The sequence below is a fragment of the Phyllobates terribilis genome, unplaced genomic scaffold (assembly GCF_046119375.1).
Source record: "Phyllobates terribilis strain yellow unplaced genomic scaffold, ASM4611937v1 Scaffold_2__4_contigs__length_985480577, whole genome shotgun sequence".
In the NCBI taxonomy this organism is placed as follows: Eukaryota; Metazoa; Chordata; class Amphibia; order Anura; family Dendrobatidae; genus Phyllobates; species Phyllobates terribilis.
The window spans coordinates 949,800,701-949,824,958 of NW_027362762.1; the positions used below are offsets into that span (position 1 = coordinate 949,800,701).

At 48.6% G+C, this 24,258-nt stretch overlaps 1 long non-coding RNA gene across 1 annotated transcript in view; it reads right to left on the bottom strand.

Annotated features, from left to right (window-relative positions):
• LOC141253095 (uncharacterized) overlaps positions 1–24,258 on the bottom strand; it is a 163,548-nt gene that overhangs the window by 73,418 nt on the left and 65,872 nt on the right. The window lies entirely within an intron of this gene.

Here is a 24,258-nt window from a genome sequence, read left to right on the forward strand (position 1 = left end):
AAGGCATCAAAACTATGAATTAACACATGTGGAATTATATACTTAACAAAAAAGTGTGAAACAACTGAAAATATGTCTTATATTCTAGGTTCTTCAAAGTATCCACCTTTTGCTTTGATGACTGCTTTGCACACTCTTGGCATTCTCTTGATGAGCTTCAAGAGGTAGTCACCGGAAATGGTCTTCCAACAATCTTGAAGGAGTTCCCAGAGATGCTTAGCACTTGTTGGCCCTTTTGCCTTCACTCTGCGGTCCAGCTCACCCCAAACCATCTCGATTGGGTTCAGGTTTGGTGACTGTGGAGGCCAGGTCATCTGGCATAGCACCCCATCACTCTCCTTCTTGGTCAAATAGCCCTTACACAGCCTGGAGGTGTGTTTGGGGTCATTGTCCTGTTGAAAAATAAATGATGGTCCAACTAAACGCAAACCGGATGAAATAGCATGCCGTTGCAAGATGCTGTGGTAGCCATGCTGGTTCAGTATGCCTTCAATTTTGAATAAATCCCCAACAGTGTCACCAGCAAAGCACCCCCACACCATCACACCTCCTCCTCCATGCTTCATGGTGGGAACCAGGCATGTAGAGTCCATCCGTTCACCTTTTCTGCGTCGCACAAAGACACGGTGGTTGGAACCAAAGATCTCAAATTTGGACTCATCAGACCAAAGCACAGATTTCCACTGGTCTAATGTCCATTCCTTGTGTTCTTTAGCCCAAACAAGTCTCTTCTGCTTGTTGCCTGTCCTTAGCAGTGGTTTCCTAGCAGCTATTTTACCATGAAGGCCTGCTGCACAAAGTCTCCTCTTAACAGTTGTTGAAGAGATATGTCTGCTGCTAGAACTCTGTGTGGCATTGACCAGGTCTCTAATCTGAGCTGCTGTTAACCTGCGATTTCTGAGGCTGGTGACTCGGATAAACTTATCCTCAGAAGCAGAGGTGACTCTTGGTCTTCCTTTCCTGGGGCGGTCCTCATGTGAGACAGTTTCTTAGTAGCGCTTGATGGTTTTTGCAACTGCACTTGGGGACACTTTCAAAGTTTGCCCAATTTTTCGCACTGACTGACCTTCATTTCTTAAAGTAATGATGGCCACTCGTTTTTCTTTACTTAGCTGCTTTTTTCTTGCCATAATACAAATTCTAACAGTCTATTCAGTAGGACTATCAGCTGTGTATCCACCAGACTTCTGCACAACACAACTGATGGTCCCAACCCCATTTATAAGGCAAGAAATCCCACTTATTAAACCTGACAGGGCACACCTGTGAAGTGAAGACCATTTCTGGTGACTACCTCTTGAAGCTCATCAAGAGAATGCCAAGAGTGTGCAAAGCAGTCATCAAAGCAAAAGGTGGCTACTTTGAAGAACCTAGAATATAAGACATATTTTCAGTTGTTTCACACTTTTTTGTTAAGTATATATTCCACATGTGTTAATTCATAGTTTTGATGCCTTCAGTGTGAATGTACAATTATCATAGTCATGAAAATACAGAAAATCTTTAAATGAGAAGGTGTGTCCAAACTTTTGGTCTGTACTGTATATATACATTATCTCCCTCCCTACTCACATCATGTGTTATGGAGGGCGCTGTTTGCTTTGAACGTTCCCTCTCAGCGTAGTTTTTTCCTCCTTTGATTATTCAGAGTGCCTCCCTTGTGTCGCTCCCAGGGCTCTCAGTATAGCTGATCTCGGTGCGGCTCCAGGGCGGTCGTCACATCAGACGCCATCTCCCTGAGCACTATCTGGGCGGAGCGCCAATTTCCAGCCGCGCCTGCCAGGCTGAGAGCAGTGTTGAGGTAATATTTGTCAGGTCCACAGTCGGATCTGAATTACAGTAATATCGTATAGGCCGCACTATAGAGATCGCTGATTGAATTATTTTCTGAGGAAACTATAGAGAGCATTATTTTCCCTGCAGGTATGAGGGATCTTTACGTGTAATCCTTGAGGAAGTTTGGCCTGTAGATTCCATACTTAGTATAAGCCACTTTCACACGTTCAGTATTTGGTGAGCTCAGTAAGCCAAAACCAGAAGTGGGTGAATAAGGCAGAAGTGGTGACAGGTTTCTTTTCCTCTGATTGTTCCACTCCTGGTTTTGACTTACAAATTCTGGGGTAAAAAACCTCACTGAATAGTCAATATGTGCATGTGGCGCACTCACTTCTTTCTCGCTCTCTTTCTCTATCCTCAGATGACCCAGGGCTCTGCGGATAGAAGATCGAAGGGGAGGGGGAACCGTTTCCGAAAAACTGAGGACTTTGTCATGCAGATCTTGTGATGCTCCCAGTCAGATGGCAGTGAATATTATTTTTGCGCAGACTGCAGACAGAATGATTATCCTGCAGAGGAGGAGAACCTCTCGAACAGGAAAATGATGCCATGGATGAAGGACTTTCTACATGATACATTAAGACAATATTGCCAAGCGGTTTTGAGGAAGCGTCCGAGTCCAGTTCACCCAGAACCATGATGAGATCTCGCCTCCTAGAGAGAAGTTGTTTCCACTGAAGAAAATGTCTAGAATGGTTAAGAATCTTGATCCTGAGGATGTTCTACACTCGGAGTTTATGGGGAAGTATGGCGTACCTAAAAAAGCAAGAGTGCTTTAAGCAAACCTAGATCATTCAGAGACTAATGATGAATGAATGGAAGGCCCTGATAAGGGTCTCATTCTGAATAAGAGGTTTAAATCAATGCATATTATTGATCCAGCGCAGGAGAACATGTGGAGTAAGCCCCCCAAAGGTTGACACAGCTGTATTAAAGCTGTTTAAACATATGGTGTGCCCAGTGTAGACAACCCTAATTTTTCTGATCCTATGGATAAAAGGATCTATAGTGCACCACGCAGATCCTACTTGGCAGCTGTGGCACTGAAAGGGCTGCCATTTCCTCTTAAACTGTGGCAAAAAAAGCTCCAGTCTTGGCTCCGCCAGGTGGAAAAGTACATTGGCAAAGGAGTGTCTTGGGGTAAGATTTTGAGACACTTCAAACAAATGGTGTTGGCATCTGATTTTCTGTGTGACACTGAGGTTCAACAGTCCAGGCTATCCACCAGTACTATTGCATTATATACCGCAGGCAGAAGGGTGCTCTGGATAAGAACATGTCCCTCCTAAGAGGGACCCTCTGCTCCTTGAAATTTTGAGCCAGGACATCCCTTCAAGGCTCAGTTGGACACGTCAATGAAGAATCTATCTAACAAGGGGGGAAAAACTTTTAAACTAGTGAGACGCAGATGGGGTTTTTCATTTCTAGCAGGAGGCTGAATTCAAATCAGCAAGCTAGCTACCATCGACCTAAAAAGTGCAGCTTGTGGCTCATAGCTACTGCTGCCTCCCATGCTACAGGTTGGAGGTTCAGATCCCTGGCAAGATCAATCTTCAAGAGAAGAATGAGTTAATTAAATTAATGTAAGTATGGACAGACCAGAGAGATGCTCATTAAAATGGTTAGAGACAAGACGCTGCAAACACAAAGCAAAAGTGTAGATCTGATCTCCTGGGACAGTGGAACATCTCCAAATCATGACTGTGTAAGCTATGCATACATAATATCCACACATAAATGCAAGTAATATAACGCAAGTCTAAAAAAAAGGACGCATAGCTGCATATTCCCATCCACATGAATCATCAAAGATATCTCTGAATAGTGGCCTGGGTAGCAGGCAAGTTAACTCATCTCCAGTTCACCTCACTTCCCTTCGGGATCTCCTCAGGTCCTCGAGTCTTCACAAAGGTTGTGGCAGCAGTATTCGCAGGACCAGGGCCGGCGTCAGCACCCGGCGCACCTGGGCAAGTGCCGGGGCCCTGGACAGCAGGGGGGCCCACACATCTTGATTGACTGGTATGTGAGCGCTGGTGCTGCCCGCGGCGTCCTGGGTTACCGCAGGCCGGCAGATCTTCTTCTGGACAGCGGGGTGCCCGCACTCACCTTTGGTTGCTATGTGAGCGCTCCTGCCGCGTCCTGGGTTACCGCCGGCCGGCAGAGCCGCAGATGCATCCTTAGCCTCCTGGTGCCACAGAGCGCGTGCGCCGGCAGCGCACACATCCAGTCAGATGATGGCACCATCTATTTTCACCTGTCTACAGTGCATGCGCTGCCTTCAGCCTGGGTCCCTCCTCCGAGCTCGAGCTCCTGAGTATTCAAGCGCCAGCCACAGCCAGCAAACACGGACCGCCGGTAACTTTATCTGACTGACAGACACTGCATTTCTTATGTAATGTCTTTCTATATATAGATACAGTGACAATCACATGCATCATCATGTACAGTATCTATATATATAGAAAGACATAGATATATTATATATAGTCAGCACAGCACTGTCTGCAGTCTGTCTGCAGCATCTTACAGGAAATCCTGGCCTGACCTGTCTGTCTGTGTGGAATGGCAGAGAAGGAAGTGGCAGGCAGGGGCAGGGATGATGGTGACAGTCTTCTCCGCTATATGAGGGCTATACTGTAATGGTATGTGACCCTTTCTCCTGGCACTGTCTGACCACCTTGTGCCCATCTCTCCACTATGTGGGGTCACTGGGTGAGTTACTGCCATGGCTCCTGTCAGGACTATGTGGGGCTCATTATAGTGTATGGAGGACTATGTGGGGCCCATTATAGTGTATGGAGGATTATGTGGGGCCCATTATAGTGTATGGAGGACTATGTGGGGCCCATTATAGTGTATGGAGGACTATGTGGGGCCCATTATAGTGTATGGAGGACTATGTGGGGCCCATTATAGTGTATGGAGGACTATGTGGGGCCCATTATAGTGTATGGAGGACTATGTGGGGCCCATTATAGTGTATGGAGGACTATGTGGGGCCCATTATAGTGTATGGAGGACTATGTGGGGCCCATTATAGTGTATGGAGGACTATGTTGGGCCCATTATAGTGTATGGAGGACTATGTGGGGCCCATTATAGTGTATGGAGGATTATACTTCCCGTTCTGCATTGTGCGCTCCGTGGATTTGCCGGTTTCTGAGCTATTGTAGAATTTAGATATCACTCATGTAATGTAAGAAGTGGAATCTTTGGCATTGAGATAGATATAGATATATATATATATATATATATATATATTTATTTATATTTGTCTGCGGTATCTGTGCATCATGAATCATGGTATTTGTTAAAGGGGCCCACTGAGACTCTTTCGCCCGGGGCCCACGAAATCCTGGAGCCGGCCCTGCGCAGGACTCAAAGAAATGAGAGGTATAAGTGTAGCACCCTGAGGATTCGGCTGCTACAGGGGTATTGCACCTCAACCCAGAGGTGTGATATTCCACGCCCGGGTAAGGATGGAGTGTGGAACTGAGCTCAGAAAGCTGCATGCACTACACACATCCCATTTCCGAGGAACAGACCAACGGTACTCCCACTTAGAAATGTGCAGGTACGACCGAGTCTGTTCCTGGCTTGAGTGGGAGGGGGGTGGTACATCCCAGTAGTGTAGGGGCAGATAGGGGGAGCAGCCTGGGTAAAGATAGGAGCTCACTGGGTGCTGGTCACCTGAGCTCACACATAGAGGGAGTATTTAAGGTGGGCACCATCTAAGATCAGGGTCAGTCTGTCAGAGTCAGTAAGAAGCAGAGGTCCAGATGAGCCTGCAGAGAGAGAGTGGAGCAGAGAAGGAAAGACCCAGAGAGGGAAAAAGAAAGGACTCTGAGAACCCAAATTCGATCCCCGGGTGAAGAGTCGGCAATAGGGTACCGGATCCCAAACTGGTGGGGGCAAAAGCACACCCTAGCCAGAGACCGGAGGCCGTGGGCAGCGTCTGCCACGGCCACCCACCACATCCACCCCGAAGGCAAACCACGTGGAGGGTCAGGGAACCCAAGGCCAAGGGTCTCCCAACAGAAGGCCCGAGGGAGCTGGACCTAGGTGGATCACTAGTGGGGACGGCCAGAGGAAAGGACAGAAGGAGAGCTCAGGGTCACGCTCCGGACTTGTTTGGGGGTTTGCTGAATCCAGGACCTGGTGGACGCAGCACGGCTCGGGTGGTCACTTGAAGCTGGAGTGACCGGAACATCAGCAGTGAGTAAATACCCTAAACTGCACAACCCGACTCTGTCTTCACTTAACATCTATGCTGCACCACCACAACCCCCATCCTCTGCACCTGACCCCCTGAGGCTATACCCCACCCGTTGGGGGTTATACTACCAAAAGCTGCACCAACACCATCAGCCTCAGCGGACCCTGCTGCAGCGGCGGCCATAGTGACCGCAATACAACGGGTGGCGTAGTCGACATTAAGAACTTTATAACATCTGTAGGACTGCCACATACTCTGAGCTTGACACCCTGGGCACGGACCGGGTCACAGCCACTCGGAAGACTACAACTCCCATCTGATCCGGCTCCGGATATTCCCCTAAAGAATATGGCCCAGGGGGTGCGTCAACTTTGGCGTAGTCGGCAGGATCTCGTGCCCGCAACACCCGGGTACTGCGTGCCTGAAGAAAAGAACGAGTTTACCTCAAAAAGAAGTCTCCTGCCGGTTCCGGAGGGTCCCCGCCATCGGACCCCATCACAGGTCGATTCCAGCCGGTTGTCCGCCATTAACAGCGTTTTTCCGCCATCTGCAGAGTTTCCCGCCACTGGGAGACGATTCCCGCCATTTCCAAAGGTTTCCCGCCTTGGAAGAGCGGACGCCATTATGGGCGTGCCAGAGGGTGGCAAGAGGCCGCCTCCCATCGTGGGCCAGGACCGAAAATGGCGCCAAAAGTGGAAACCGCCCCCACCAACAGAGACTGTGATGCTAGAGGTGTCTGTCAGCGTGAAAGAACTGCCCCTGGAGCTGACAATCACCAAGTGGCCGCGGGACCGCCCTCGAAGTGGGAGGACTGAGAAGGAGAGAACAAAGATGGGTGTCGCTTGGAGCAGTCTGGAGCGAGCGCACCCGGAGGCAAGAAGCCTGGAGAAGAGTATCGGAGGAGCTTACCCGGAGATGGCGAGAAAGCAGAGCAGCACCGGCCCGTTGGCCAGGAGCCTGCTAGAAACAGAGGAGGGAGAGCAGAGCAGCACCGGCCCGCTGGCCAGGAGCCTGCTGGAGACAACAGAAGGAGAGCAGAGCAGCACCGACCCGTTGGTCAGGAGCCTGCTGGAAGCAACGACCCCACTAGGCCTAGTGGAGGTCCTAGCACAGCTCCCCCGAGACCGGGAGTGAGCGCAGACCGCTCTGGAGGGCCTCGCAAGGAGGATGGCCCGGGTGCAGCGAGAGACGTTGGCGGAGTGGAGCCGTGAGATGGCCCAGCAGACCGAGACCCGTCAGCGGAGCACGCCACCCGAGATGAGGAGACAGACCGCCTCTGAGGATGGCGCAGGAGGACTGAAGGCCGGAGACGGCGCCGAGAAGGGAGCCGAACGAAAGGAGGCAGGTAAAGGGGACGTCTCTACCCCAAACCGGGAAACCGCGTACCTGCCCCAGCTCCCCGTCGCAGAGCCCGAAGTATCCCCTGCCGTGCCCGTCGCTGCAACGTCACCGCCGCAGACTAGGCCTCAAACGGGAGCCGCGACCCCTGTGACGTCACACGCCTCGACCCCGAGCGTGACCAAGCAGGAAGTACCACCAGCCTGGTCGCAAGGCCTAGTACCCCCGGGCGCCGCAATACCAACAGCGCCCCCTACCTCCGCGGAGCCCCCGGCCTGGTCGCAGGGCCAAGTAGCCCAGGGTGCCGCCGTCCTTACGGTGCCCTTCACCTTCCAGATACCCCAGGCCTGGCCGCAAGGCCCGGACAACCCGGGCGCTAACACCACTGCGCCCATAAGACCAAGAGTGCCGCATCTGGGAGAGGACCTGTTTACCCAACACACGTGCCCGGATGGGCAGCCTTTCATCTGGCCCCAGGAATATCATGAACTGGAACGGCAGAGGAAGGCTGGGGCCATGTGTGCACCCCTGATCCCGGCTCCAAAGCCCGTAAAGAGGATCTCGCCCCCGCTAGAAGAGTCCCAATTTGAGTGGGACCCCACCGGAGAAGACCTCATGGGGTTCACTCAGGAGACTCGGGCAGCTGCAGCGGAGCGTGCTGAGTGCTGCCGCCAACAACTCAAGGTCTTTGAGAGGGAGCGGAGAGAGAGGCGGGTCCGGGAACAGCAAGCTCAAATAAGGAGCGCGGAGCAGAAGAGCCGGGCCAGGAGAGACCCCCGTGCAGCGCATAGTCCCCGCACCACCGGGACTGTGATCAAGTTTAACATGCAGCATGGGTGGGGCTTCATCCGAGACCACCGCACCCCAGGCGACGTCTTCGTAACCAGGAGAGACGTTGAATCCCACCTACCGGAGGGACACAGAGGTCGTGACCTTTACATCGGGGACGAGGTCACCTTCACCCGGCACAAGTGTGCCAAAGGACCCTACGCCCTCCATGTGCATCGCCTGACGGAGGAAGAGCTGCGGTGTGAGGAGGAAGAACAAGAGGACCCGGACGGGTCTGAAGCTAAAGGTAACCATAAAGAAAGAGCAGGAGGACGCCGTCGTTAAGTACAGCAGAGTACAAGCTGTATATAGTTGCCCGTCGGGGCACAGTGAACTGTTGCTAATATAGTCCCCGTTGGGACCAGCAAGTGTGAACTGTTTACCCGTTTATCCCTTAAATCCCACTGACCGAGGACTGAGAGCGGTCATTCCTCCCTAATACCTGGCCGAGGACTGAGAGCGGCCATATCCCTTGTATATAGTTGCGCGTCCTAAAGCGCTCCCTACTGGTTCTAAAGGAAAGCCACGAGTTTTTCAAGAAAAGACTGTCGCACTTTACCCGGTCACACGTTGCACAGTGACCGGAGGAGGAGCAGAGGCGACGAGAATGTTATTTATATGAAAAGTTTTCTGATATATATATGATATTTTATATGTTTTTACTATGTTGTTTATATGAAAAAAATTTGTATGTTTTGTGGTGTTTTGTTCTTACAGCCCGAGGACGTGCTGTGATTTACCAGGGGGGAATGTAGCACCCTGAGGATTCGGCTGCTACAGGGGTATTGCACCTCAACCCAGAGGTGTGATATTCCACGCCCGGGTAAGGATGGAGTGTGGAACTGAGCTCAGAAAGCTGCATGCACTACACACATCCCATTTCCGAGGAACAGACCAACGGTACTCCCACTTAGAAATGTGCAGGTACGACCGAGTCTGTTCCTGGCTGGAGTGGGAGGGGGGTGGTACATCCCAGTAGTGTAGGGGCAGATAGGGGGAGCAGCCTGGGGAAAGATAGGAGCTCATTGGGTGCTGGTCACCTGAGCTCACACATAGAGGGAGTATTTAAGGTGGGCACCATCTAAGATCAGGGTCAGTCTGTCAGAGTCAGTAAGAAGCAGAGGTCCAGATGAGCCTGCAGAGAGAGAGTGGAGCAGAGAAGGAAAGACCCAGAGAGGGAAAAAGAAAGGACTCTGAGAACCCAAATTCGATCCCCGGGTGAAGAGTCGGCAATAGGGTACCGGATCCCAAACTGGTGGGGGCAAAAGCACACCCTAGCCAGAGACCGGAGGCCGTGGGCAGCGTCTGCCATGGCCACCCACCACATCCACCCCGAAGGCAAACCACGTGGAGGGTCAGGGAACCCAAGGCCAAGGGTCTCCCAACAGAAGGCCGGAGGGAGCTGGACCTAGGTGGATCACTAGTGGGGACGGCCAGAGGAAAGGACAGAAGGAGAGCTCAGGGTCACGCTCCGGACTTGTTTGGGGGTTTGCTGAATCCAGGACCTGGTGGACGCAGCACGGCTCGGGTGGTCACTTGAAGCTGGAGTGACCGGAACATCAGCAGTGAGTAAATACCCTAAACTGCACAACCCGACTCTGTCTTCACTTAACATCTATGCTGCACCACCACAACCCCCATCCTCTGCACCTGACCCCCTGAGGCTATACCCCACCCGTTGGGGGTTATACTACCAAAAGCTGCACCAACACCATCAGCCTCAGCGGACCCTGCTGCAGCGGCGGCCATAGTGACCGCAATACAACGGGTGGCGTAGTCGACATTAAGAACTTTATAACATCTGTAGGACTGCCACATACTCTGAGCTTGACACCCTGGGCACGGACCGGGTCACAGCCACTCGGAAGACTACAACTCCCATCTGATCCGGCTCCGGATATTCCCCTAAAGAATATGGCCCAGGGGGTGCGTCATAAGCATTTTCCCATACCTGGACAACTGGCTGTAAAGGCCTCATCAGAAGTGACCCTCTCTATTCATCTGGATTTGATATTCAGACATATCCAGATGCTAAGGTGGATAATCAATTGGGAAAAATACTGCATGTCTCCATTCCAAAAGAGAATATTCCTGGGGTTCATTCTGGACACTAGAAGCATGTCCCTGTCTCTTTTGTTACAAAGACTCCAAGCTTTGAAGGCCACAGTCGAATTATTGAGACAATCCTGACCAGTGTCCCATTCGACAGATGCCGAGGACATGGGGACTGATGGTAGCAGCCAGCGAAGCGACTGAATGGGCGAGATGGCACATGTGCCCTTTTACAGCTGGAGAGAATATTCCTGGGGTTCATTCTGGACACCAGAACCATGTCACTGTCTTTTCTTTTACAAAGACTCTGAGCATTGAAGGCGGCAGTCGAATTATTGAGACAACCCAGATCAGTGTCCCTTCAACAGATCATGTGAACTTTAGGACTGATGGTAGCAGTCATCAAATGGGCGAGCTTGGCCAAGATGGCACATGCACCCTTTACAGCTGAAGATACTGCAAAAATGGGACAGAGATTTACGTTCTCTGGACGAGTTGATGTTCCGTTCCAGAGAAAACAAGATCCTCTTTGAGATAGTGGCTTCACTTTAAGAACAGCAGACCCCTGTATGGACAGAGATAGCAACGGACGCATATCTAGAAGGTTGGGGTGTCCACATGATTGGTGTGTATACATGTGCGTACATGTACGTGACTAGACTGGACAGTCTATAAAAAGTGTGCACTTTTTTCCCCTGTCTGTAGAAAAAAATTGTTGAGTCTGTGATTTTTTTTTAAAGCTGGAGAGACCTGCACAGATTTAATGACTGTATTTATCACCTATTTAAAGTTCACCGTGGAGGCTGCTGATGTCTTCCTATAGGACATGTATCACTTATAGTGTTAATGATTTATTATGGTCATCTAATTTGTCCGTGAAAAAAAAAAAGAAGTTGTCTATTAGAGATGAGCGTTGTTCTACTCGAACTGTTCGCCAATCTCAAATTCGAGCTGTTTTGGGCGGTGTTCGAGCCGTTCGGCGAACACGAACAATTTGAGAAAAATTCGGCAGTTCGAGGTTATGTTCGATAACTGTTCGTGCACCAAAATCATAACTGGATTTTTTCTCAGTAATGATGAAAATTAATGTTAATACGCAGTTTGAGTGTACAGCGGGGTGGGGGGAGGGGCAGGGGATGGATCTCTGCAGGAACAATGAAGATCTCCATTTTTTTTTCTCTTTCCCGCATTTACAGTGGGGAGGTGCAATCTGTCAGCCTATCAGCAGCGCACACACGGAGCGAAGTGCTTTTTTTCACACAAGCAAGGGCATGTGTCATTGGCAGTGTATGTCACATGTCCTTGCCCTATAAGACCAAGCCATTTTCCCCGTCGCCACCATTTTCTCACTGCTGCAGCTGCGTGTTAGACGGCACCGCTGTTGCTGTGTGCGCTATACCTTGTTAATTTCAAGCCAATTTTCGCACAAATATACAGATAGCTTGGGAGTAGGGAATAGTTGTGATTGCAGTCCTTTTAAGGACTAGGTTACAGCATTTCCTACGACTTTTATCAGGCAGGTCTGTGCTCTTAAATAGATAGGTTGTGGGAGTAAAGACTAATTGTAATTGCAGTCCTTTTCAGGACTAGGTTACATCAGTTCCTATCAGTTTTTGCCAGGCAGGTCTGTGCCAGTGCTGTGCAAGTTTTTTTCACAGCATTTGACTGAATCTAGCAAAGCTAATCCTTTTTGGCCTATTGCAGAGTGTGTTAGTCAGTGGAGTAGCCTATCTGTGTTGCAAGATATACCACCTGTGTATAGAATACCAATCTTTTTACTGCACCTAGTGAAGTAAAATCTTTTGGGCATAGCATCATTCTATTAGTCCATCTATACTGACCTCCATCAGGTTGCAAACTGAATCTAATTTTTTTCTGCATCTAGCTCTGAAAAAATATTGGGCTTCTAGCTGTGTGTGGGTCTTGTTCTATTAAACCATCTATACTGACCTCCATCAGGTTGCAAACTGAATATAATTTTTTTCTGCATCTAGCTCTGAAAAAATATTGGGCTTCTAGCTGTGTGTGGGTCTTGTTCTATTAATCCATCTATACTGACCTTCATCAGGTTGCAAACTGAATATAATTTTTTTCTGCATCTAGCTCTGAAAAAATATTGGGCCTTCTAGCTGTGTGTGGGACTTGTTCTATTAGTCCACCTATACTGACCTCCATCAGGTTGCAAACTGAATATATTTTTTTCTGCATCTACCTCTGAAAAAATATTGGGCTTCTAGCTGTGTGTGGGACTTGTTGTATTAGTCCATCTATACTGACCTCCATCAGGTTGCAAACTGAATATAATTTTTTTCTGCATCTAGCTCTGAAAAAATATTGGGCTTCTAACTGTGTGTGGGTCTTGTTCTATTAATCCATCTATACTGACCTCCATCAGGTTGCAAACTGAATATAATTTTTTTCTGCATCTAGCTCTGAAAAAATATTGGGCTTCTAGCTGTGTGTGGGTCTTGTTCTATTAATCCATCTATACTGACCTCCATCAGGTTGCAAACTGAATATAATTTTTTTCTGCATCTAGCTCTGAAAAAATATTGGGCTTCTAGCTGTGTGTGGGTCTTGTTCTATTAATCCATCTATACTGACCTCCATCAGGTTGCAAACTGAATATAATTTTTTTCTGCATCTAGCTCTGAAAAAATATTGGGCTTCTAGCTGTGTGTGGGTCTTGTTCTATTAATCCATCTATACTGACCTCCATCAGGTTGCAAACTGAATATAATTTTTTTCTGCATCTAGCTCTGAAAAAATATTGGGCCTTCTAGCAGTGTGTGGGACTTGTTCTATTAGTCCACCTATACTGACCTCCATCAGGTTGCAAACTGAATATATTTTTTTCTGCATCTACCTCTGAAAAAATATTGGGCTTCTAGCTGTGTGTGGGACTTGTTGTATTAGTCCATCTATACTGACCTCCATCAGGTTGCAAACTGAATATAATTTTTTTCTACATCTAGCTCTGAAAAAATATTGGGCTTCTAGCTGTGTGTGGGTCTTGTTCTATTAATCCATCTATACTGACCTCCATCAGGTTGCAAACTGAATATAATTTTTTTCTGCATCTAGCTCTGAAAAAATATTGGGCCTTCTAGCAGTGTGTGGGACTTGTTCTATTAGTCCACCTATACTGACCTCCATCAGGTTGCAAACTGAATATATTTTTTTCTGCATCTACCTCTGAAAAAATATTGGGCTTCTAGCTGTGTGTGGGACTTGTTGTATTAGTCCATCTATACTGACCTCCATCAGGTTGCAAACTGAATATAATTTTTTTCTGCATCTAGCTCTGAAAAAATATTGGGCTTCTAGCTGTGTGTGGGTCTTGTTCTATTAATCCATCTATACTGACCTCCATCAGGTTGCAAACTGAATCTAATTTTTTTCTGCATCTAGCTCTGAAAAAATATTGGGCTTCTAGCTGTGTGTGGGTCTTGTTCTATTAATCCATCTATACTGACCTCCATCAGGTTGCAAACTGAATATAATTTTTTTCTGCATCTAGCTCTGAAAAAATATTGGGCTTCTAGCTGTGTGTGGGTCTTGTTCTATTAATCCATCTATACTGACCTCCATCAGGTTGCAAACTGAATATAATTTTTTTCTGCATCTAGCTCTGAAAAATATTGGGCCTTCTAGCAGTGTGTGGGACTTGTTCTATTAGTCCACCTATACTGACCTACATCAGGTTGCAAACTGAATATATTTTTTTCTGCATCTACCTCTGAAAAAATATTGGGCTTCTAGCTGTGTGTGGGACTTGTTGTATTAGTCCATCTATACTGACCTCCATCAGGTTGCAAACTGAATATAATTTTTTTCTGCATCTAGCTCTGAAAAAATATTGGGCTTCTAGCTGTGTGTGGGTCTGTTCTATTAATCCATCTATACTGACCTCCATCAGGTTGCAAACTGAATCTAATTTTTTTCTGCATCTAGCTCTGAAAAAATATTGGGCTTCTAGCTGTGTGTGGGTCTTGTTCTATTAATCCATCTATACTGACCTCCATCAGGTTGCAAACTGAATATAATTTTTTTCTGCATCTAGCTCTGAAAAAATATTGGGCTTCTAGCTGTGTGTGGGTCTTGTTCTATTAATCCATCTATACTGACCTCCATCAGGTTGCAAATTGAATATAATTTTTTTCTGCATCTAACCCAGCCAATAGTTTTGGCCTAATACCACAGTTTGGCCACTCAGCTCTGCTCGGTTACCATCCATTGTTTTTTTGTGCAAACAACTCCAGAGTTGTGAATTAGTTAACCACCAAAATGAGTGGAAAAAGGCCTGCTGCTGGTGGAAAGGGGAATAGGCGTGTTGGGAAGGGGAAAAAAGGTTGTGTCCGTGGGGTAGGTGTTAAAGCAACAGTAACATCTGCAGAAGAAAGACCATCTTCCAGCCAAACTAAAATGTCTACTTCTTTTAGCGGACAATGTGATAAGATCCCTTTCTTACGGCCACGCCAATCGCTACAAATTCCAGATGAGGCACAAAAACAGCAGGTGCTTCAACGGATATCAAGTGCTCCTTTAAGTGGGCTCTCCTCCACATCAACTTCAACATCACAAATACTCCAGTCCTCAAAGGTGTCACCCAAATCGCACTTGCTTCCTCACAGCTCCCAAATCTCCAGCTGCCCGTCTGAGTATGAGGTAGAACAGATGGTTGAGTCTGCAGAGCTGTTTACTCATACTATAGCCTGGGAATCAGAGGTCGACTCCAGCGCTTCTGTGAATCCAGACGAGGAAATGATCTGCACTGATGCCCAGAATCTTTATGAGTCGGATCCAGGACCAGACGCAGAAGGTTCTGACCATAATGTAGACCCTCATTCCCAAACTGTAACTCCTGTTGGTGGAGACAATGAGGAAGACGATGATAAGACTCAAATACCTGATTGGAGCGACAACTTTAGTTTTTTGTCAGGGCAGGAACAGGTTGGCTCTGAGGACGACGGGTGTGATAACACACAGGGTGATGATGATGAGGTTGGAGATCCCACTTACTGTCAACCCACAGTCAGCCAAGAGATGAGGTCAGCAGAGGAGGTGGAGGAAGATGCTAGTGACGACGAGGTCAGGTTGCGCCTTCCTGGACAGAGACGTAGTACTGGAAGCACGTCAACAACTGCATCCTCAAACACAACTCTGCCTCCCACCACAAGTCGTGGTGGCTCTTCAGGTTGCATGGGTGCTAAGCCTTGCATAGCCTGGGCATTTTTTCAGATCGATAAAGATGACCCAACTCGTGTTATCTGTAACATTTGTCAGCAAAAGCTAAGTAGAGGCCAAAAAATACAGAGTTTGAGTACTTCATGCATGAACCGGCACATGGACATGAAGCATAAGTTGCAGTGGGAAGCTCAGTGTGCTACAATGCGGCCTAGCCGGCCGGGCCAACCACCGTCTGCCATATCTTGTGCATCCGCGGCCTCTTCATCCTCTGTGACTGGGGGGACAGCAGTCACACCTGTTTTGGGGCGCAGACCTGCCACCTCTTTACCCGCAACAGCCAGCGTGATTGGCAGGTCATCATTTTCTTTGGAGGTGGTAACACCAGCTGGTGTTGAGCGCTGTCCGACATCGATAGCACCACCTTTGGATCAAGGCAACCTAACATGTCCGCCTGCATCTTCCTCACAGACCGGCAGTTTGCCGGGGACACCCTTATCAACCCCGTCTAAGCACAATAGCCAGCCCTCGGTCCCTCAGATGTGGACAAGTAAAAGACCATTTCCTCCTAGCCATGAGAAAGCTAAGAGGTTGAATTTCACCATCTGCAAGCTCTTGGCTACAGAAATGCTGCCTTTCCGCCTGGTGGACACAGAGGATATTCGAGACCTTATGTCCGTCGCAGTGCCCCAGTACCAGATGCCCAGTCGGCACTACTTCTCAAAGAAAGGTGTGCCTGCGCTCCACCAGCATGTCGCACATAACATCACCGCTTCTTTGAGAAACTCTGTGTGTGACAGGGTGCATTTCACCACAGACACTTGGACGAGTAGGCATGGACAGGGGCGTTACATGTCGCTGACTGGGCACTGGGTAACTATGGTGACAGCAGGACAAGGGGCTGCTGTCCAAGTCTTGCCGTCCCCACGAGTTGTGCGCCAATCCTCTTTATGTCAAAGTTCCTCCACTGCTTCTGCCTCCTCAACCTCCTCTCGGTCTTCCACCTGCACCCAAAGCCTGTCTGGTCATGCCACAAGCTTTCTAACTGTGCAGAAGGGATCCTGCACACCTCCTTACTATGCTGGCAGTAGGGCTCAACGTCATCAGGCGGTTTTTACATTGAAATGTCTGGGAAATGTGAGTCACACAGCTGAGGAGTTGTGGTCAGCTCTGGAGAACCAATTTCATGAATGGTTGTCTCCACTGGACCTGAAACCAGGGAAGGCCGTGTGCGACAACGCTGCAAACCTGGGTGCGGCCCTTCGCCGGGGCAATGTCACACACGTGCCTTGTATGGCTCACGTGTTGAACCTGGTTGTCCAGCAATTTTTAGCCCACTATCCCAGACTAGATGGCCTTCTGCAGAGGGCACGGTCGCTGTGTGCTCACTTCCGCCGTTCGCATCCCGCAGCTCAGCGACTTACATCTCTACAGAAGTCGTTGGGCCTGCCACTTCACCGGCTAAAATGCGATGTGCCTACCCGGTGGAATTCAACTCTGCACATGTTGCAGCGACTGTGGCAGCACCGACAAGCCCTGGTGCAATACGTTCTGACGTATAGCCTGGGCCAACGAGATTCAGAGGTGGGGCAAATCACGCTGGAGGAGTGGTCTCAGATCAGGGACCTATGCACCCTTCTGCACAGTTTTGAAATGGCGACGAAGATGTTTAGTGCTGACGATGCCATTATCAGCATGACTATTCCGGTGATTTACATGCTGGAGCACATGTTAAACAGAATTCGGAGTCAGGTGGTGGCACAAGAGGAGGTGGAGGAAGTAGAGGAGGAGGAGTTGTATGCGGAAGGGCTAACATCTGCAAGGTCCAGACGGTCGGCAGCACCAAGGCGGCAGGCATGTGAGGGTGGGGGAGATGGTTTTACCAGGGCGCATGGTAGCAGCCAAACTAGTGAGGAAGGTGCAGGAGCCCAGGAAGAAGTGGAGGACGAACTGATGGAAGACTCATCAGATGAGGGAGACCTTGATCACATTTCTGTTGTGCGAGGTTAGGGGGAGAGGACAGAGGAAGGAAGCATGATTGTTACCTCGCCACCAACACAACAGGGACTTGGTGCTCCTGGATGCGCAACACACATGAGTGCCTTCTTGCTGCACTACCTGCAACATGACCCTCGAATTGTGAGAATTAGAAATAATCCTGACTACTGGGTTGCCACACTGTTAGATCCCCGGTACAAAAGTAAATTTGCAGAAATTATTCCTGCCATAGAAAGGGATGCACGCATGCAGGAGTATCAGCAGAGACTGTTGCAGAATCTTACATGTGCTTTTCCACAAAATACCAGTGGTGCAGGTAGTGAATCTCACAGTTCCAACTTGCCAACCGTGGGACCGTCAAGTGTTCAGCACTCAAACCGTAACAGAACCACAGTATCTGCTGGTAACATCAATTTTGCGGAATCATTTCACCACTTTTTTAGCCCATCCTTTGCAAGGCCACAGGAGACAAGAAGTCTGACACATAGTCAACGCCTAGAGACGATGGTACAGGAGTATCTCCAAGTAAACATTGAAGCCACGACTGTGTCACTGGACCCTTGCTCTTTTTGGGCTTCCAATCTGGATAAATGGCCGGAGCTAGCCACTTACGCCTTGGAGATCTTGTCATGCCCCGCAGCCAGCGTTCTGTCTGAACGTGTGTTCAGCGCTGCTGGTGGTGTGCTGACAGATAAGCGCACGCGGCTCTCCACTGATAATGTAGACAGACTCACGTTCATAAAGATGAACAAATCATGGATCCGAAACGACTTTTCTACCCCTGTGTCATCCTGGGGAGAGTAAAAGCTTGATGATTGGTTAAAATCACCCTACCAACCGTTTTAAGCTTTCAAATTACTAATCATGTTTATCTGTATCTTGACTGGAAAATAATTTGGGCTTTGTAGCAGTGTGCAGCACTGATCCTATTAGGCCATCTATACTAAAGCTTCACCAGATTTAAAATTAAAAATAATTTTTAGCTGCATCTAGCCCGGAAAATAATTTTGGGGCTCCGAGATGCGCAAGACACATAAGTGCCTTCTTGCTGCACTACCTGCAACATGACCCTCATATTGTCAGAATTCGAAGTAATCATGACTACTGGGTTGCCACACTCTTAGATCCCCCAAACTTTTCGATCAACCTTTTCATTTTAATAAAGACCAAAAAAATGGTCATTTTTGAAATTATAAGCATTAGCAGGTTGTTAGAAACTGAAATCAAACAGTTTTCAACTCAAAACTTTATTCTAGGTGATGTTACATTTTCACATAGGACCCCTTGTTCGAAAGGAGCTTCTGAACTCTCTCGTCCATTGAATTTGTCAGGTTTTGGATGGTTTCTGCTTCAATTGTTTTGCATGAGGACAGAATACCCTCCCAGAGCTGTTGCTTAGATGTGAACTGCCTCCCGCCATCATAGACACTCCTTTTAATGATGCTCCAAAGGTTCTGAATGGGGTAGAGGTCAGGGGAGCATGGGGGTCACACCATAAGTTTGTCCCCTTTTATGCCCATATCAGCCAGAGATGCAGATGTTTTATGTGCAGCATGAGATGGTGCATTATCATGCAGAAAAATGATCTTGCTGTGAAATACACGGTTCTTCTTCTTGAACCATGGCAGGAAGTGCTGTTTGAGAAAATCCACATACAATATGGAGTTCATCTTTAGCGCCTTCAGGGATCCTAAAGGGGCCGACAATCTCTCTCCCCATGATTCCAGCCCAAAACATTACTCCACCTCCTCCTTGTTGGCGCTGTAGCCGTGTTTGCGTGGGGTGTCCATCAACCAGCCATCCTCCACTCCATCCATCTGGACCATCGAGCGCTGCACGGCACTCATCCGTGAACAAAACTGTTTTGAAATCAGTCTTCATGTAATGTTTGGCCCACTGGAGCCGTTTCTGCTTGTGTGAAGTGGATAGAGGAAGTCGACAGGATGGCGTATGCACAGCTGCAAACCTCTGAAGGACCCTGCATCTTGTTGTTCGGGGGACGTTGGAGGCACAAGCAGCTTCAAAAACTTGTCTGCTGCTATGACAAGGCTTTTTGGCCGCTGCTCTTTCAACCTGACGTAATTGCCTGTAGGAAAGAGTCCTCAATTTGCCCTTATCAGCACGCACACGTGTGTACTGTGAATCAGCTACATACTTCTTGATTGCCAAGACACTTCATCCTGATCATCGCACAATGTTGATTGTAGTCATGCCTTGACCTAAACACTCCACAATTTGTTGCTTCTCAGCAGCCGACACATCCTTTTTCTTTCCCATTTTGGCAGAAAATGTAGGCTGCTTAATAATGTGAGACAGCCTTCTTAAGTAGTCTTGCCTTTCATTGGACACACCTGCCAAACTAATTAGCACAGGTGTCTGCAATTGCTTACAGTGATATAAAGAGCCCTGACACACATCACCATCAATGAGTTTAACTGACAAACAAACAAATTCTTCCCTTATCACTCCTAAACACTTTTTGCATAATAATTTGGAACGCAGTGTACATGTGCTTTTCCACAAAACACCAGTGGTTCACGTAGTGAATCTTACAGTTCTAACTTACCAACCGTGGTCTGTATGGAATTGTTCAATAAAGGGCCCAAAATTAAGATAACATAGATGGGAGAGGTCTCTATGAATAGGAATTCCTAAGTATTTGATACCCTGTGAGGGCCAGGCAAAGGGAAAGTTGGACTGGATGGAATCCTATATGGATTTGGGGAGGGAGACATCGAGGGCCTCAGACTTCGCTGCATTGATTTTAAAATTTGACCATGTAACAAAGTGATCTATTTCAGCCATAACAGCATGGATGGATATATGTGATTGAGTGATATATACTAGGACATCATCAGCAAATAGAGAGCACTTGTACTCGGTGCCTCCCACCTCAATCCACCTAATATTGGGGTTATGGCGAATTGATGAGAGCAGGTGCTCCGTCACTAGGATGTATAAGAGAGGGGACAGAGGACATCCCTGCCTTGTCCCATTGGTGATTGTGAAAGGTGATGAAAATGTTCTGACGCACCCCCTGGGCCTTGGGACACCCGGAGCCGGACCCTTTTTGGTGGATGCTGGTGGTTGTAGTCTTCGTGGCGGCGACCCGGTTCCGTGGCTCAGGGCGGTCAAACCAGTGGCGGAACTATTTATGTGGTTTTGATGTTTAAATGTCCGACTACGCCACCCGTGGATTGCGGTCAGAGTGAACCGCCGCTGCAGGGCAGACCGCTGAGGCTGGTGTTGTGGGTGCAGCAGAGCGTAGCATAACTCCCCACGGGAGGAGTATAGCCTCAGGGCAGTGTATGCGGAGGATGGGGGTGATGGTGCAGGGCAGCAGCAGTAACGACACGGAGTCAGTGATGCAGTCCAGGGCCTTTTCTCACAGTTCTTATTATCCAGACCACGTCTGCAGGTAACGGCTGCCCACGTCGTACTGTGCTCACCAGGTGAGGGGCTCAGACAACTCCCAGATAACTTTGGAGCACTTCACAGGACCCCCTTTGTGTGTCCTTTGTCTGGCCTTTCTTACCAACACTTCTGTCCGGCTGCCTCGGGCCTCCTCTTGGTAAACTTGGCGCCAGTTTCCCTGACCCTATGTGGTGCCTTCCTAGCGGGTGTAGCGAGGGGCTGCGCCACATAAAATGTCAGAGCCTCCGGTTTCTAGCTGAGGGTCGTTTCCTGCCTCCACTAGTTCGGGGACCGGTCTCCCCCTTTGGCCTGACCCCTCCACGCAGGTGGATTCGGGCGTGCGGTGGCGACTCGCCCGTCCGCACCCCTGGGATCCCTTCATTCCTCGTTCCTGGAGCCTTCTCCGCTCCTCTTCCTTCCTTCTCCCTCTTGCAGGCCTGGGCCTCTGTTACTAGGCCTGCCTCCGGAGCAGAGCTCATGCAGAGCCCCTGCTCCCTGCCACTTCTGCTCAGACTTCTCTGCACTGAACTAAGATGGTGCCCACCTTTTATACTCCCTGCTCAATGCACCCAGGAACTGCTTCCTCCCTGCTCCTGCACTACAGGGTTCCCCTTCCTCAGTGTTCCCTCCCCCCACTCCAGCCAGGGACAGGGACTGTCGTGCCCATCTCAGGGGCATATTGGTCGCCCTGCCCCACGGCAATGTGGTGTAATGCATGCAGGTGTCGGGTCCTGATCCACACTCCATCCTTACCTGAGAGTGAGATATCACACCTCTGGGTGAGGTGCAATACGTCTGTAGCAACCGAGCCCTCAGGGTGCTACAGTTCCATTTATCTTCAGCCTAGGTGACGTATTGCGATACAGGGCCGTGATTTTGGCTATAAAAGGGTCCCCTAGACCCCTACCCCAAGCTTTTTAAGAGAATCATATATGGCGTGCCAGGAGACTCTATGGAATGCTTTCTCAGCATCCAACGAGAGTATCTAATTACAAATTTTTAACTGCATCTAGCCCAGGAAATACTTTGTGCCTAGTAGCAGTGTCTGCTAGTCAGCGGATTATCCCGGCTGTTAAGCAAGCTGCACCACCTGTAGTTTAGACACTTAATTTTTTCAAAGGAAATGCTTCGGGACCATGGGATACTTAGTGAAGAGCATCAGGAGGCACCCCAAGGCATAGGGGCTGGGACTGGCAGTAGGATGCCTTGCGGTGGACAGCCGAGCTCGATCCTTATAAAAGCTTTTTAACTGCAGCAGCTTTAGTGGACGCTACTGGAGCTGGAATTACGCGGCTGCTGGCATGAGACTTGCCCTCCAATAGATCCTTGTAAATGGATTTAAAGTGTATTCATTCAAATTAGAGAGACAATTTAAATTAAAAAGCTTAGAGCTGCCTCCACCACAGGGGGGCTCGCTCGACCCACCAGCGGACAGGCACCAGTATTGGGAGAGGGGGGCTGGCCGTCAGGGTTCACCGCGGCTCTGGCACAAACCCGGCGACACGGAGGTGGCACGGGCAGGAGCGGACTGGCCGTGTCGGCTTCTCACTTTTTGGATTTTAGAAGGGCATGACATGCCTATATCTGTGTCTCCCCCTCCTTTTAATCCTCCACCTCTTTTATTTTCGCATGACTATATGTACTTGTCACTTTTCCATGTGTTAGTTGTGTCTTCTGAGCAGTTTGTCAGCTTTTGGACACCTTTGAAGGTGTTTTCTATGTGTTTCTATGTGTTTTTGTTTGCCTGCCATTAGTTTTAACGGTGTTCGAAGGTGTTCGACGAACAGTTCGACGAACAGTTCGGCGAACACACGGGTGTTCGACGAACCGAACCGAACTCGAACACTACGGGGGTGGCTCAACACTATTGTCTATCCGTGATTTTTTGAGAAGCATTACAACAAAAAGTAAAAAAAAAAGTTGGCAACCCTCGCCCCCCCACTTTGTCTAAAACCAGGCCTGGCAGTAGCAACCAGACCCCCGAGGCCGCGCAGTCATAATGACATACATGTGCAGCGCTCTGTATTAAGGGGTTAAACTGTGCGGCTATTTCAGTCCTGTGTAATTAGTTTGATTCAAGTCAGACAGGTCAGAGCCGCCCCTAGTATCACAAACACAACATTTATAGTCGGTGACTTTTGTAGTTTTTGGAACCAGATAACTATAAATATTTAGGCTTGATGAAAACTGTTCAGCTACAGAACTCCGTCATTTCCGCCTCTGTGATAAAGCTCGAAGCTGAAAATACAGAATCTCCCTGTGGAAAATAAAGTGATGGCTAAAGTTCAGCTCCAACCCCCACAATAGTGCAGGGAACAGGCTCACATAATACTAAATGTCACAGAAAAGTCATGACCGGGTACGGCCAGTACGGCTTTCTTCACGTATTTTACCTTGTTCCGTCTTCTCCAAACGCTACACCTTACTCCCCCGAATAAAACACTTCACCAATGGATTCTTTGGATAAATTTGGCCACATCAGCCATTTTATTAACACACAAACATTAACATATTAACAATAATACCAGATAAAATAAGAGGGGAGGGTTCTTGGAGCTAATAGGTCTGGCTTTTTATAACACAAAAGAAATCCAACCGCCATCTTACCCTCAGCCGTGCACCACCAGCTCGAGGGCACCATACTTTCATAATACGTGAAAGATTAATCACCTAAGAGCTCCCAGGGTAAAACCCCGTCCAGAGCCCTGAACCAAAAAATTGCCAGACCACCCCACATGTAACTTCAAACTGCCTGGAATTCACGCAAATCCCTTGTACCAACAAATCAGTACCAACTCCAAGAACCCCACTCCCCGCCAACCACGCATAGCCCTGATACCTCAGGCTCGTGAGTGCCCCAACCCTAACAATGCCCTTTCAATCCCATCCTGTATTGCCAAAACCCAAAGATCAATTCCGATGGCATTCAAATGAACACCATCCGCCAGCCAAAAATTCCACGTTAAGGACTCTAAATCTAAATGTCTGATGCTTACGCCTCCGTTTCTGGATACAAAGGCCGCTATCGCCCTGTTCAACTTCACCCTCACTCTATTAATCCTTTTTAACAATCTCGCCGCCCTCCACTTCTGTCTAGGCACGATGTCTGACCACACCGTCAGCAAGCCCGGAAATGTTGTCCATAACCTCAAAAAATGGAAGCCAATATCCCGAATAAATTCCCTAACGGGCCTTGTTCCCAAATCGTTCCCACCTATGTGCACCACCAAGACATCAGGCGCTCTATCCAACCGGGCCAACTTGTGGAATTCTGACAAAAATCGACTTCACACCATCCCTCTAAAACACAGCCAGCGGGCAACAATCTGCTCCCTACCAAAACCCAGTTGCCTACTGTCCGGCCTTACATCGGCTCGCAGTGCCCCCAA